The sequence below is a fragment of the Leucoraja erinacea genome, chromosome 9 (genome assembly GCF_028641065.1).
Source record: "Leucoraja erinacea ecotype New England chromosome 9, Leri_hhj_1, whole genome shotgun sequence".
NCBI classification, from domain to species: Eukaryota; Metazoa; Chordata; class Chondrichthyes; order Rajiformes; family Rajidae; genus Leucoraja; species Leucoraja erinaceus.
In genome coordinates this window covers 53,676,971-53,692,519 of record NC_073385.1, presented here as the reverse complement: position 1 = coordinate 53,692,519, position 15,549 = coordinate 53,676,971, and the positions used below count along the sequence as shown (strand labels likewise).

Genomic DNA, 15,549 nt, shown 5'->3' with positions numbered 1-15,549 from the left:
GCATGCAATGACTGCTTGAAGTCTGCGATTCATGGACATCACCAGTTGGGTGTCTTCTCTGGTGATGCTCTGCCAGGCCTGTATTTGAGCCATTTTTAGCTTATGCTTGTTTTGGGGGCTAGTCCCCTTCAGTTTTCTCTTCAGCATATAAAAGGCGTGCTCAATTGGGTTCAGATTGGGTGATTGACTTGGTCACTCAAGAATTGACCATTTTTTATCTTTGAAAAACTCCTTTGTTGCTTTAGCAGTATGGCTAGGATCATTGTCGCTGTAGAATGAAAAGCTGACCAATGAGTTTTGAGGCATCATCAGCTGTGGAGGTCTTCCTTGGCTCGCCAGTCCCTTTGCGATTAGTAAGCTCACCAGTGCTCTCTTTCTTCTTAATGATGTTCCAAACAGTTGATTTTGGTAAGCCCAAGGTTTGTCTGATGTCTCCCAACAGTTTTATTCGTGTTTCTCAGTCTCACGATGGCTTCCTTGACTCACTCGCGTAACTTGGTGGTCATCAAGTTGATAAACAGCAATAAAAGTTTCCAAAGGTGATGGAAAGACTGGAGGAAAGACCAGGTGTTGGGAGCTCTCGTATACGTGCATTAAGGAGGCAATTAAACACACCTGAGCAATTACAAACACCTGTGAAGGTGTCCCAAACATTATGGTGCCCTGAAATGGGGGGACTTTGTATAAACACAGCTGTAATTTCTACATGATGAACCCAAAATGTGTAAAAATGGTCTTTAATAAAATCTGACAATGTGTACTTTAACCACATGTGATTTATTCTATTACAAATCTCAAATTATGGAGTACAGAGGCAAATAAATAAATGATGGGTCTTTGTCCCAAACATTATGGAGGGCAATGTAGTTACTAATACATCCAGTTGGTAAATAAGGAGCCATGTTTTTACCCAATGAATGGGTAATAAGGAACTCTGCCTCAGTGGGAAGAGGTTGAGGCAAATAGAGTGAATGCTTTCTAAAGATGATGTTGAAAGGGGGATAGAATTACATGAATAAAGGCTGAGCTAAACAGGATGAAATGAAAAGAGATGTTTGTTAAATATAAACACCAGGACACACTAGCGGAATCAAATGCTTCATCGCTGTGCTATGCATGTTATACAATGCTAGTAAACTTAAGTTCATTCATTTATGCTCTGCGGACAAATTGAGTAAATTTGATGACATCATTATTTCCTATCAAGACCATAGAAGCAGCAGTAGACCATTTGGCCCATTGAATCTGCTCTATCATTTGATTACAGCCAAATTATTTTCCCCTCTCAACCCCATTCTCCTGCCTTCTCCCCATAGCCCTTGACATCCTTAAAGCCCTGTCGCACTGTGCGAGTTCACCCAAGAGCTCTCCCGAGTTAAAAAAAAAAAATCAAACTCGTGGTGAGTACGTAGAATGAACGTAGTGGGTACGTCGGAGCTCGGGGCGGATCGGCAGGTACTCGGGAAACGTGGTAACTCGTGAAGATTTTTCAACATGATGAAAAATGTCCACGAGTAAAATATACTCGGGATGTAAAAATTTGATACTTTTTAACTCGTAGTTATACCGTAGTAGCTCGTGAGTTTACCGTAGTAGGACCTGGTTCCTATATCACTATTATATGTTCATGATGGAAATAAGAATATAGATACTTTTCCCCCACCCCGACGTTCATTGAACCTCCAACGTTCATTGAACCTACGATTTGACCAATCTTTTATTCAGCTGCTGTAACGTTTCCTTCCAACAAATACTGTTTTATTACTCTCCCACCTGTCCACGTGGAAAGCTTGACTGGTTGGAGATGCTATCTAAATGCAATTTCTTGTTATTGACTAAGATAATTTCTTTGCTTTTGCAGAATATTTGTTCAGGCTTCTGAGAAAATTTGAAAGCAACATAATAATCAATATACTAATCGCGTTAAAAAGGTTGGATCAGTCTGAAGAAGGGTTTCGGCCTGAAACGTTGCCTATTTCCTTCGCTCCATAGATGCTGTTGCACCCGCTGAGTTTCTCCAGCACTTTTGTCTACCTTGGATCCAGTAAATATAAATTGAGAATATCGTGTATTCGAGGTGCATTGAAACCATGGTAAATGTCGTTTAACCTGTCATATTCTTTAAACAAAGGAGGGATCTTTCTCAAGTGATTCAATCGATGTGCAATTAACAACCTGCATTATTGTGACATGTTGGATGTCGTTCAAGTCGTTATATAAATGCAAATATATGGTAATTTATCCTTGCATCTCTCCCCCCCCCACCACCACACAAGATGCGTAACTTGAAGCGTTTGCATTCGGAGAAGTTCGATATGGACCAGGAATGAAAATTAATAGCTATGAATCGATTAACAGCGAGCTACGAGGTTAGATTGAAACACTTGTCAGAGGGCTAAGAAACAATCCTGAGTTGACGGCGTATTGTTTTAAGTGAGCATTTTGCAGCGACCTCACCTTATATTCTGGTTAAATATTCTTTCCACGGAAATCTCCTATTTCACTTTGAAATTATATCCATTTATAGCCGTTTACAACTTCAGTAACCACCTTAATGTTCGTGCGTTTAGTACCGGGTATGCTTGAAACAATTTATTGTAATGTACTGTATCTTTAAAAAAAACTACATCAACCAGGTGTGAAAATTACACTGAATCGAACGATGATTGAAAATGTGTGGGAATCGACCATTCGCGATCCTGCTGCGAAAACATTTAAGTCGAAAGTTGTATTTTATTTCAAAGTGGGAATTTGAAGATTGGGACAGAGATGCTACACATAGATTTTGATAGGAAGGAACCGTTACAGCAGCTGAGTAAAAGATTGGTCAAATGGTAGGTTCAATGAAGATCGGGCGAGGGGGATTGGGGGTGTGGGAAAAAGTATCTATAGCGCGAGACTTGCCTAAATGAGTACTGAGATGGATTATCATTCCACACCAAATTTCTTAGTCCTTTTATACAATTATCATAACATTATGCTGGATATGGATCAACGGACTATGTATGATACATGCTTGCAAATTAGTAAAACAAATGTTCTTCTTTAGGTACTGGTGTTTCTGGGATGGGGTGACTGATTACAAATAACCTACATTCTATATTTTGTCATAACGTGGCTGAAACAATGGCATATTTTGTGATATTTATTGACATAGAAAGATACAACTGAGTTTGGGCAAAATATTACCTTGCAACATTCTGTATGTCTGATAGATATTGTGAAATGGAACTCAGAAATTATGGGAGGATTACATATAACTACAATTTAAAAGGTAATGAATAGACTGAGTATTCTTATTTCCATCATGAACATACAATAGTGATATAGAACACCAGGTCCTACTACAGTAAACTCACGAGCTACTATGGCAAACTCACGAGCTACTATGGTATAACTACGGGTTAAAAAGTATCAAATTTTTCCATCCCGAGTATATTTTATTCGTGGACATTTTTCAACGTTGCAAAATCTTCACGAGTTACCACGTTTCCAGAGTACCGGCCATTAGCATTACGAGCCGCTAAGAGACGTCCCCAGCTCCGACATACCCGCTACGTTGATTCTACGTGCTTACCACGTGTTTGATTTTTTTTTAAACTCGGGAGAGCTCTTGGGTGAACTCGCACAGTGGGACAGGGCTTTTACAAATCAAGTGCACTCAAGAGTCTTTCTGATGCATGCATCAGAGAATGAATGAGATGAGAAAGGGTCTCGTTGTGCATCCCAATTCAAAGCATAATTAAATTAGGAACTGGACATACAAGGTGGCAGGAACACATGCCCTTTATGAGGTAGCAGTGAACATGAGAATTCATACTGTAGGCCATAATATTGCACAAATGAGTAAACAAATTGCACCAATGGCCAATTTTTTCCTTAACTGCTTCATCCATTCTTAGCTTATATCTAGTTTCTCACTAGAACTTTGAAATTATCATAAATTGGCAATGATATGGAAAACATATCTGGAAGAGTTACTGGTAACTAGTATTGTTTGAACGGATTACTTCAGGCAAGAGAATGACAAATGAGGACGTTTGGGCATTTACTGCCAACCAGGAGGTAAACACACCAAATAAGGTCATGCCACAAAGTCAACACATTATTTGCACCCATGTTTAGACCTCCACAAATGTACTATTTCTGGTTCCTCTTAGCAGCTCCACATTAATCCAATTATCCACATGACTATTCTGTAATTAGCCATGGCATAAATGAAGATTCTAAAGTAAGAAGGACTGAAATAAATATTGCCAAGTTTAGTTTGCCATAAGGGGTTTTTTTTTTTAAGTTAAGATAAAGCATTCTATTTATGGCAGCACTTAAATGAAGAGTTGCAGAGTTATTTTCCTCCTCATTCTGGAAACTAAAATTTGCTTCCTCTTTCACCCTTGTGGTCGCAGTTCCCATCCTATAGCAGCTCCTCAGGGCATTTTATTTAAGACACTCAGTTGCATGCATTCCATTCTTCTCCAGTCAGTGCATTACAACTAAACATTTCTAAACCTGCTCCACATGCACAGCAAAATATCTTAGCACATTTTAGGTAATTAAGATAAAATAGTAAGTGCAAATGATTTTGAAAACTGACGAGACATGATGAAACAGAATTTCCTGCGGTCAGCGGGCAAGGGTTGACGGAATAGAAAATGCCAGCAAAAAAAAAAACTGTTCCTCTCTGATGAGTCTGGTCAGATATACAGCGAGAGATGGCACTGAGAATTAGATGACAAGGCAAATCCTCAGAACAATTTAAAGATAGTGATGAGAAGGGATTGCTTGTTGTCATTGTAACTTTGCAAATATTTTAATGTGTGATGTAACTTCCATCGTAAAAGATACACAATAACATCCAATATTTTAGAAATAAAATTTTATCCCAGGTATATATTATCACAACTCAGTCATAACATTTATCATTTAGAATATGATTTCTGTGATTACATGCCATTTTAATTAATTGAATAGGAGATTTTAACAGGATATTACAGATTCCATGTTAGCTGCATTTCCAATGATTTTATGGCATGATTTTAAATGTTATCTCTACCGGGAAATGAATTGCAAAAGGGGCCACTTGAAACAGACCCTTTATGACAATCTACATATCTTCTGAAATCCTAATCTTTTGACTTTCCAATTTTCAAGAAAACCCTTTGAGAATTTTTTTTAAATGAAAGTCTTACTCGAAAGCTTTCCCGCTAAATAGAGGGACACAGGGTACCAAAAGAAAATTGATGGATATACACACAGATATCAACAACAATCAATGCCTTCGGGTAAGGTGGAGAGGGCACAAAATTAAATTTCACAACATTAACACAAAGCAATCATCTGCCCATTTGAAGTAACAATTTCAGAACTGAACATTCAATTCCATCTCCATGAGGAAATGTGCTAACACAGTGAAATACTGATAAAATGTTCAACTATCTATTGAATGTCATTTGAGAGAAATGAAACCGCAATTGAAATGATATTTAATGGGTCCATTTAGTATTTACACCTTGCTACCCTTAGAGTTGGAGAGCTATACAGCACCGAAACATGCTCTTTGGCCCATTTTGTCCATACTGGGCTAGTCCTATTTGCTTGTATTTGCCCCATTATCCTGTAAACTCTTCTGATCCTTACATCTATTCAAATGCCTTTTAAAAATTGTAATTTTATCCATTTCTATGGTTTCCTTTGGCAACTCATTCTCAATAAAGAGTTTGTCTCAGTGAAAAGATTGCACCTGGTCACTCTTAAATCTCTCCCCTCATACCTTAAGCCTATGCGCTTAAGTTTTAGAATGTTCCTTCCACCTGAGAAAAAATTATGAGCATTCACTTTATCCATGCCCCTCATAATCCTGTGCGCCTCAATAAGATCACGCCTCAGCCTCCTATGTTCTAAAGGAAATACTCCCAGACCATGCAATCTTTCCCTATAACAAGTCTGCAAGCTCAGATAACATCATGGTGAATCTCTTCTGTGCCATTTCCAACATTGTTCCTATAGCTGGGCGACCGGAATAGTACTCCACTTTTGGTCGCCCCAACAACTTACACAGCTGCATTGTTTACAGTGCAAGTCCTGCCCTGGTTTGACATGCCAAGTATTTCCCCTCTCATCTTAAACCCATGCATTCTATTCCTTGATAAGGACACTGTGCATTCAGCCTATTGATTCTCCACATATTTGTATACATCTCTGTATGATCACCCCTCAACCTCCTACACTCCTAGGAATAAAATCCTCATCTGCCCAACCTCTCCCGATAGCTTAGGCCCTTGTTTCCTGGTAATCTCCACATAACCTTTCTCTACTCCTCAATTCTTATGCTCGTCAATGCTCCCCAAGGGCCCTGATATTTACTGTGAAACTCCTGTCCTGGTTCGACTGCAAGGCAAAGCCTCACACATATTTGAATACAAGTGCATTAGCCATTCCTTGGTCCTCAAGCCCAGCTGATTAAGATCCCACTGTAATTCTTGATAACCCCTTTCACTGCCTACCACACCACCAACCCGAGGGTCATCTGCAAAACTTACTGATCATGCCTTGTACAGTCTCAGCTGACATCCCCAAGCCATGCAACATGGCAGGTGCAACTGCAAATTACTTCCAGGGTGTAGACAACTGCTGGAAGGGAATGTTTCCAAGGAGTAGGTTTCCAAGGAAAATAAGGTGGGGAAATAAAATTGATTGGAGCGCAGGTATAAACTTTGAGTTGATTAGTCCTGATAACTAACTCTTTTCTGCAGTTTGCCAAAATGGGATGTGTGTGAAAGGATAATCAACCCCATTGAAAGTAGAGCAAGGTAGCTTCAGTAAATGGGAAAAATAACTAAAACTAATAAACTGCACCAACAACATACCAAAGTTCTTCTGAAGCATTATGCATAAATCTCATGCTGTACTTTTGTAGCTATGTCCATGCAGGCAGCAATGTTTCACTAGTGGATCAAAGAATACAGGTTTTATGGAGTTTTATTTACTTGAGAGTCAATAAATGAATTTAAGTTGCATTTCAAATTTGCTTAGGTTAACTACACAAACAGGTGACATCATAAAACAAAACAATAAATAACCACCATATGCCACACAAGTAATTTTTAAAAAATGACGTCAATGGTGCAAGTACAGCAGCAGTGTCAGGTCAAGTCAACCCAAGCTTACCGTCATATACACAAGAAAGATGAGATACAGGTACAATAAAAATCTTGCTTCCAGCAGCATTAGTGAACTGTGCTGCGAGTTCTAGAATCCTATAATCATGACAAGTTTTTAGGTTTATAATACTTTACCATATAAGTAACGCCCCTGCATATTAATATCGCTATGCTTCTGAAAGCACTTATACTTTATGCTGTCACTAAAATTTTAACTAAAGCATCTAGTTGTGTTAGGAAAATGGTTTTGCATCCATTTCACTTACTGAACACAATTATTTGCAACTCCAATTTTGGGTTGTACCTGGAGTGATCACATAAATGTCAGAACACTAGAATGAACAGTGAATATAGAACAGAACAGCACTGCACAAAAACAGGCTCTTCAGCCCACAACATCTGTGCTAAATATGATGCAAAGACCAACTCTTATCTTCCTGCACCTTATCCATGCCCCTCTATTCCCTACATAATCCAAAACTTTTAAATGGCACTATTGCATCTGCCTCAACCAATACTCCCAGAAGCTCATCCCAGGCACTCACCACACTCTGTAAAATACACTTACCTGCACGTCTCCTTTAAACTTTGCCCCCTTCAACTGAAACTTATGCCCTTTAATATTTGATTTTTCCATCTTGGGAAAAAGGTTCTGTGACTGATCACAGATTTGTCAACACTAGTGGAAGTAATTTAAAATCAACGGTTGGCTGCACCATGCCAGCAGTATTAGAGCCAATTATTTACATTAAATATACTTAGTGGCAATCAGAAATTCTCTCAAGTGCAAACACAGAAGGCCTTGCCTTTTCGTCATTCTGATTCTCTTAAACCACCATTGATCAACAAACCTCCAACACTGCCCTACACTTTATTGCTCTCATTTACATTTGTGAATCCACCCTATTAAGACAGCTGACCAGGCCTTCAGCCCTTATGATCAAGTGCTCTGCTATTTCTTCCTTAAATCCCCGCTGCTTCTGCATGTCTCATTCTTTCTTTAATGAACCCTATAAAACGCACCTCTTTATTAAAAATTCATGCACTCCTCCCAATAAATATTTCTTTGCATTTGTTTAATTACGCCGCTGTTAAGTTGCTTGTGATGTTTCTCTGTTTGTTGACACGAAGGGAAGGCTAATTGTTCCTGAAATCAGGCAGGGTGTGGGGAGAGAATCAAAACCCATTGCTAGAATTGAAAATTCACACTAATACTCAAAGTTCCAAACCAGCAACCAGAAACAGAATAGTTGCCAATTGATTGCCCTCTTAACAAAACACTACCAACTAATGGCAATTACAAATTTAGTGATAAGATCGGCTACCACTGTTGGGAGAGTGAACGTTACGATTTCCTTTAAACTTCTATTTAAAGGATATTTGTAATGCATGCACAAGAAAATTTACAAACATACTACAAGGTAACAAAGAAATCAACCATTTCCCATGAGGATCAGTGGTTTTACCCACAAGCAATAAAAAAAACTGCTAGTAACTTTTTGAAAGGCAACTAATTCACTATAAAAATAGCCATGACCATCTCATTCAACACAGTCCCCACTGAATTTCACTTTATTTAAAACAGCCAATCTCAGTTTGCAAATATCCATTTTGTTCAAGTATTTTTGTACATTTTCTTTTAAACAAAATGAACTTTGGAGCAGTTCCATCATATTGAAGGTAGCACATCCAAGAAAAACATCGGAACTGAATTGAATTTAAAAAAAGACCACACAGCAAAAAATTAATTTCTCTAATTATTTAGTTCTTTCAGTTATGAGGATATTAGCTTGAAAAAATAAAATTCTGGAACATTTCCCAAGAGCTTGGACCCTGGTGAACTTTCCATGTAGGTGTTGTGTCAGTGCTATCATGACCTTTGTTATTTAACGGGAATCAGTTACACCACAGTCATACTGAATAATACACATATTATTACAATATTAATAACACTCACTCAATCAAAGCATATTAATTTACCCCCACCATTAGCTTAAAATGTAATGCCGTTCCCATGGTAATGGCAGCAGGGTGTGCCATCTCCCTCTCAGTGCAGCTTTGTTAAAAAAGAAAACCCAGATTCTTTACATGGTTTGCAATTCATAATTTCAAAGGATACATATATATATTTGTTTTAAATAGCAATGCTCAGCAATGTTTTGAATAAAAATGTTGTACAGCCGGATATGGGGATTCCAGTATGCAGGTCTTCATGAATGCTGGCTTGGAATATTTTTATTACTTGCATTCCTTTTATGTCTCCCACACTCTGTTTTGTACCAGTTAACAGTTTTGTTCCCAACTAGCAAGAGAAGAAAATGAACTAAAGCACGTATCCACCTCAACAGATAAAAGACTCCACTTGGCTCAATGTGACCATCAGCACCTATATTTTATCAAAGGCAAGTGTAGGTTTCAGAATAACATGGTCACGAAATAGTTAAAATGGAGAAAAAGAGGATTACAGCAGGGGGAATAATAATCTCTGGTTTGAGATTGCTTAAAATTTCCTGGCAAAGTAACATGAACAAAGCTACTACTTTCCTGTCACAGGTTGTGTATTGAGAAAGCACATTTTCATGAACAGCCAAATGGCCTCCATATGACAGCTCTGCAGAATTCATGAGGCATGGATGAAGCCCACTGGGTCCAACATGGCCATGCAAACTTGTTTTAAAGAGCAGCTCAATTAATCCAACTCTCTCATGTTAACCGTGCAAATTATTTTTCTTCAAGTGCCTGTCCATTTATCTTTTGCCAGCCTTGACTGACTATTTACACAAAACTTACAAGAGTTTATAGCCAAGACAGATGGTAAATGGGGGCGCTGCAAGACAGGTGCCCTGCCAGCAGCGTGTTCGTTATTTCTACTTTTTTTGTTTGTTTTACTGTCTCTCAGTGTGTTGTATGGGGGGGGGGGGGAAAGGGGAGAACCGCTTTTGTTCGCCTCCCCCACGGAGAGGCGACTTTTTCCATGTCGCCTCTGTCGCGGCCTAACACCATGGATTGGAGCGGCCTTTCCCGGAGTCTGGCCTGGCGTTTCAGCAGCGGGCGCAGCGTGGAATTTTCATTGCGTAATGGGCGAGCCTTTGCCTGGGGTAGCCAGAAGGGAGTGCTCTGATCGCTGGCCCGCGGATTGTTACATCCTGAAGCCGCGGTCTGCGGAGCTTCTAGCCATGGGCGCAGTGTGGACTTACCATCCTGAGCGGGATAATTCGCCGGGGACAGCCAGAGAAGAGCTCTGACCACCCGCATGCGGCCTACAACATCGTGAAGCTGCGGTCCCCGGTAAAAAAGCCGCGGAGTGTGTTCGACCATGCCGACGACAGGGCCTGTAAATCTGGACGTCCATAGCGGCGACTGCGGAGATTTATGGCCCCGATAATGGGTGTACAATGTAGGAGGACTGACTGAACATTGTGCCTTCCACCACAGTGAAGAATGCTGTGGTGGATGTTTGTGTTAAATCTTATTTTGTGTTGTGTGTTTTGTTTTTTTAATGTACCGCTGCTGACAAGTTCATTTCACTGCACTTATATGTTTATGTGACAAATAAAATTGACTATTGAACTCCACACAGATAGCACCAAAGGTCAGGAATGAACCTCAAGCTGTGAGACAGCAGTCCAGCTGAGTACTGTTCTGCCCATAAAATTATGGAAATAATTGTTAAAAGAAAAAAACGTAGAACTGGTGCAATTAGTAAAAATCTATATACTTTTAAAACTCTGTGTGTGTTGTGTGTCTTTATTTGTTTGTTGGTGTCAGATTTGGCCTTTGATTTGGCCTTGGTCCGCCAAAACCACATGCAAAAACTCCAAGATTTTTTCCATTTCGCTAGACATTTCACTTTTACATTCGCAAATACAATCCTCATTAAATTTCGTCGTTTTAATCTACACATTTTTAATAAAATCCTTCCCCCCCCCACCCCCCACTCACTCATTTTGTCACCTCCTGCTGGCCAGCTACCTTGCTGCCGCCCGGCTCTCCAACAAAAACGCCAAAATTTTTCTTATTTCGCTGGCGATTTTCCACTCCCCCCCCCCCCCCCCCCCCCCACCCGGCCCGGCTCTCTATAACTGGCTCAAGCCAAAGATCAGCTCTTCCCCCGCGGCTTATCGCCGTGCTCGGAAAAGCAGCGGATCTTTGGCTTGAGCCAGCGTGACAGAGCCGTCGTGTTAACGGCCTGTCGGTCCGCATTGAAGGCGTACGCAGCGTCTCCATGGGCGTATGCAGCGTCTCGACATCGTATGCAGTGTTTCGACTGCGTACGCAGCGTCTCGACGGCGTACGCAGCGTCTTGACGGCGTACTCCTGGCCATCAGGCTCACTCGCCATCACTCCACCCTCCCCCCCCACTCCACCCTCCCCCCTCCCCTCCCCGTACTCGGGGTCTGAAGCACGTTCGGGGACCAGACCCAACGGGTCTGCATTTGGTCTAGTTACTCTTAAAACTAAAATCCTGGGAGTAGGTCTATATCACCAACTACTGCATTTTGTGACTTCCAGAAAAGTCAATCAATTCATTTTGAATTCACTATTCAAAACTTCCGTTGTACTGAAGCTAATGATCTTTTGAAAATCTTTCTGGAAAATTAATGCTGACAAGCAGCATTCTCCTATCAATAGAATTATTTTCCTTCACAAACAGAAATGGGAGAAACAGGACAAAGAAGAGAAATCGCTGCCTTTTGATTATTCGTGTTGACTTTTACTTCAAAAACTGTCACCAAACACTGTTAATTTTCATTCTGTTGCAGATTTCCAAACAAGAGAGCATTACTTTCATTCTTCTAAGGACTGGACATTCTGGAGCTATCAAATGAATCATTGAACTCCAATGTTTAAATTAAGCCTTGGTTAAAATGTTACCATCTTCCTTCAAAAAATGTGCATGTCTCAGCCTCAAGTTTGCAACTCAACATTTCACCTATCCTGACCATAGTTGCCTGTTTCTCCAAGGTAATAACTCGAATAAACCACCTGGTCGGTTTTCAACAATAATAGGATTTTCTTCAACCCATAAGGTTGAATGTTTTGTCAGCTTGTTATTCAGAAACTAGTACTTTCCAATGATTGCTATGAGTTACTCCCTCTGCCTTTAGAACATTTGTTATCTAAAAGAGCTGAAGCAATGCCAGCCATCAAACTTCCCTTTTGGAGTTGTGTTGAATTAATATCAGCACCTCCAAAAACCCAATGCTTTCTTTGGAAAGATGAGATTGTTAATTTGCCCCTCGTTCATTTAGTTTGAAAAGTTGACAGCAAAAAGGTCAGTACTGCTCTAAAGTTAAACTTGATGATGCTGACTTAAAAGACACGACCAATCTGCAAGGTCATTCTTTAGTATCTCAGCAGGAAGAACAATCCAAACAATCCCACCAACATTGCAAGCTTGTTATGAACTGGGCTTAGATTGCCAAATCCAGCTGGAGTTATTCTTGAATGTTTGCTTATTGCATCCTGACCACATGATATCTGGTCATGTGGATGTATGCTTGGCTACTTTATGAAGAAAAAGTAATAATATTTGAAAGATGGAACGGCTGAGTTTGCAGGAAATTAAGCCAAGCCTCGATTCCTAATCTCTATCCCAATCACAATCCACCAAAACTAATATCCAGGATGTCTGATTTCAAATGTTTCACCATTATAACAATGCAAAATATCCTATTTCAAAACTCCATTCATCAATTGCACCGTTCAGATGTCAGATTGATTGGAACTGCAAAGCAATATAATCCCCACCACAAAGGATATTTTAGAACACTGGATTCCAGCGAATTTCCATTTGTTCCCTCTTGAGCTATCAGGCATTGAACTGCCAATCATTCACTGAAATACAGAAACAAGGTGGCCTTACGTGTTACTGGGAAACGCCAGAGGACTTTGTTTATTGACCGGTTCATCGCCAAGACTTAAGCCTTCATCTTGCAGGACAAATGGAGCTGTGGAAAGAAAATATACTTTTAAAACAAATTAACAGTGTAAAACATTTAATTCTAGTTGAGCAGTCAGTGATGCACTAAAGATGTCAAAGGCGCTGTAACCATAACTTCACAGTATGAACAGATGTAACATTTAAGAAAATTAGGTTGTTTAAAAAATAAACTTCAAGGTTTGTTTTCACTTTAGGTCAAACTCAACACAAATGGCTTTTGTATGAAAAGAGTTGCTAATAAATAGTTTGGGGCGGGGAAAATGGAATTTCTGTGAGCATGCCAAAGAGCAATGGCCAAATGAAGTGAAGCATTCAGTTCCAGGGCAATCGTCTATCAATCAGATATATGTCATAAACCGTTGTCTCACATTATACATTTGGGCCATACAAAGTGAGTAAAATCATATGTTTTCTCTAGAACCATTGCAGATCAATCTCAGTGACTAAATGGAATGGCACAGACTTATCTGTAAGTAATAAGGATGTTTACTGGCTGTCATATGAATATAAAGTTAATTCCAACACATTAATAATGAATTAGCCTTTATATTAAGTTGGCTCTGCTCTTTTTGTAACTTTTCTTGGACAGAATATAAATAAATTGTTTCCAACCACCCTTTAGCTGTTTATGATCCGACTCAAACTCCCAAAATGTTTTGTTCTTCCAAAGTTTCTTCATATATTCACGACGTTTCCTCTGACCAACTACTAAACATTACTAAATTCTCACGATGTGTAATAGTCGAGGAGAAGTGAACATAGAATTTGGAACATAGAAATAGACAGCACAGGAACAGGCCCTTCCACCCAATATCTGTGCCAAACATAATACCAAGTTAAACTAATATCCTCTGCCTGCACATCATCCATATCCCTCCATTCCCTACATATCCATGTGCCCAGCTAAAAGCCTCTTAATGGCCACTACCATATCTGCCTCCACCACCGCCCCTGACAGCATTTTCCAAGCATTCACCACCTTCTGTAAAAATATTGCCCACACATCTCTTTTAAACATCGATGGTAAATAAAAATGCTGGAGAAACATTGCCCTTTCATGTTAAAACTTCGCCCTCTTGTCTTTGACATTTCCCCCCAAGGAAAAAAGGCTCAATTTGTCCACCCTATCTATGCCTCTTATAATTTTGTACACTTCTATCAGGTCTTCCCTCAACCTCTGGCATTCCAGAGAAAACAATCTAAGTTCTGCACAACTCCTTACAGCTAATCACCTGTATTCCAGGCAGCATTTTTGTATATCATCTCTCCAATGCTTCCACATCCTCCCTGTAATAGAACAACTGGAGCTGCACACGAATGTCGCCTCACGCAAGTCTTATAAATCCTGACTCTTAAATTATCTCCAAAGATGCTGCCTGTCCCGCTGAGTTACTCCAGCATTGTGTCTTTCTTCGATTTAAACCAGCATCTGCAGTTCTTTCCGACACCCTTAGCAATGAAGACAGACACACCATGCAATGCGGTAAATCTCCTTTACCATTCTAATACATCATCTTTACCAGTCCACATGTTGTCCTATGGCATTGTGTTGTATACCTTTTAATATTAATCATTTTATCACCTTCCACAGCATATATGATCAGCAATGATCATATCGAATGGCGGTGCAGGCTCGAAGGGCTGAATGGCCTACTCGTGCACCTATTTTCTATGTTTTCTATGTTTCTATATGAAACATTCACAGAGCATAATGATGCAAAGCAACAAATAACAAAATTTACATTAGAGCTCTACAACAAAAATGAATAGTATATTAACATTCACAATACAAAAACATGTGATATTTCTGGAAACAAACCACGGCAAAACAGGCAGAGGTGCTTGCTATCTGTTGACTGTTTAAATGTAAGTGTAAGAGACTGAAGAGCAGCTTCAGGTCCAGGCAAGGAATAAGGTGGGTTATATTCAAATTCCTTTCACAAAATACATTTGTGAACAGGTTCAGTGCAACTCCTGCAGAACCTCCCACAATTCAGCTACAAACTGCAATTATGAAATAATGCTGGGTTTCAGTCGCACTCTCCATTAATTATGCCAGTGCATTATTAATCAGACTGGGGACTGCTTTTAATTGAGTACAAGTTGGTGGTTGCTCTTTAACGACACAATTTCAGGGCTGAGCACAAACATCCTTCACTTCAAATATACAAGCACCCACAGAACACTAATTTGTTCTAGCGTTCTTGATCCTCTATTCCACAAAATCAAAGACAAATACACCACTGAACTTTAAAAAAGACTTCCGCTCAGGCTGTCTGCTGCATCCTGGCATGACTCCCACAGCTTGGTGTGAGAAAGCTGCTTGATAAGGCTGATGTTATTAGGTGGCCCGGCATGAACAGCGTGTCCAATCACCACTCAGTTTATGGGACTCAAAGCTGCATCCTGGTCAGTGCTCAACAAGGAATATCGTTGTCAAACAAA

General features: G+C 39.8%; 1 protein-coding gene across 5 annotated transcripts in view; it reads right to left on the bottom strand.

Annotated features, from left to right (window-relative positions):
• Nucleotides 1–15,549, bottom strand: part of sipa1l1 (signal-induced proliferation-associated 1 like 1) — a 351,678-nt gene that overhangs the window by 262,450 nt on the left and 73,679 nt on the right. For all 5 annotated transcript variants that reach the window (XM_055640839.1, XM_055640838.1, XM_055640834.1 and 2 more), the window contains exon 3: nucleotides 13,027–13,111. The gene's annotated coding sequence lies outside the window, so the exon portion shown is untranslated. The remainder of the gene's footprint in view (nucleotides 1–13,026; nucleotides 13,112–15,549) is intronic.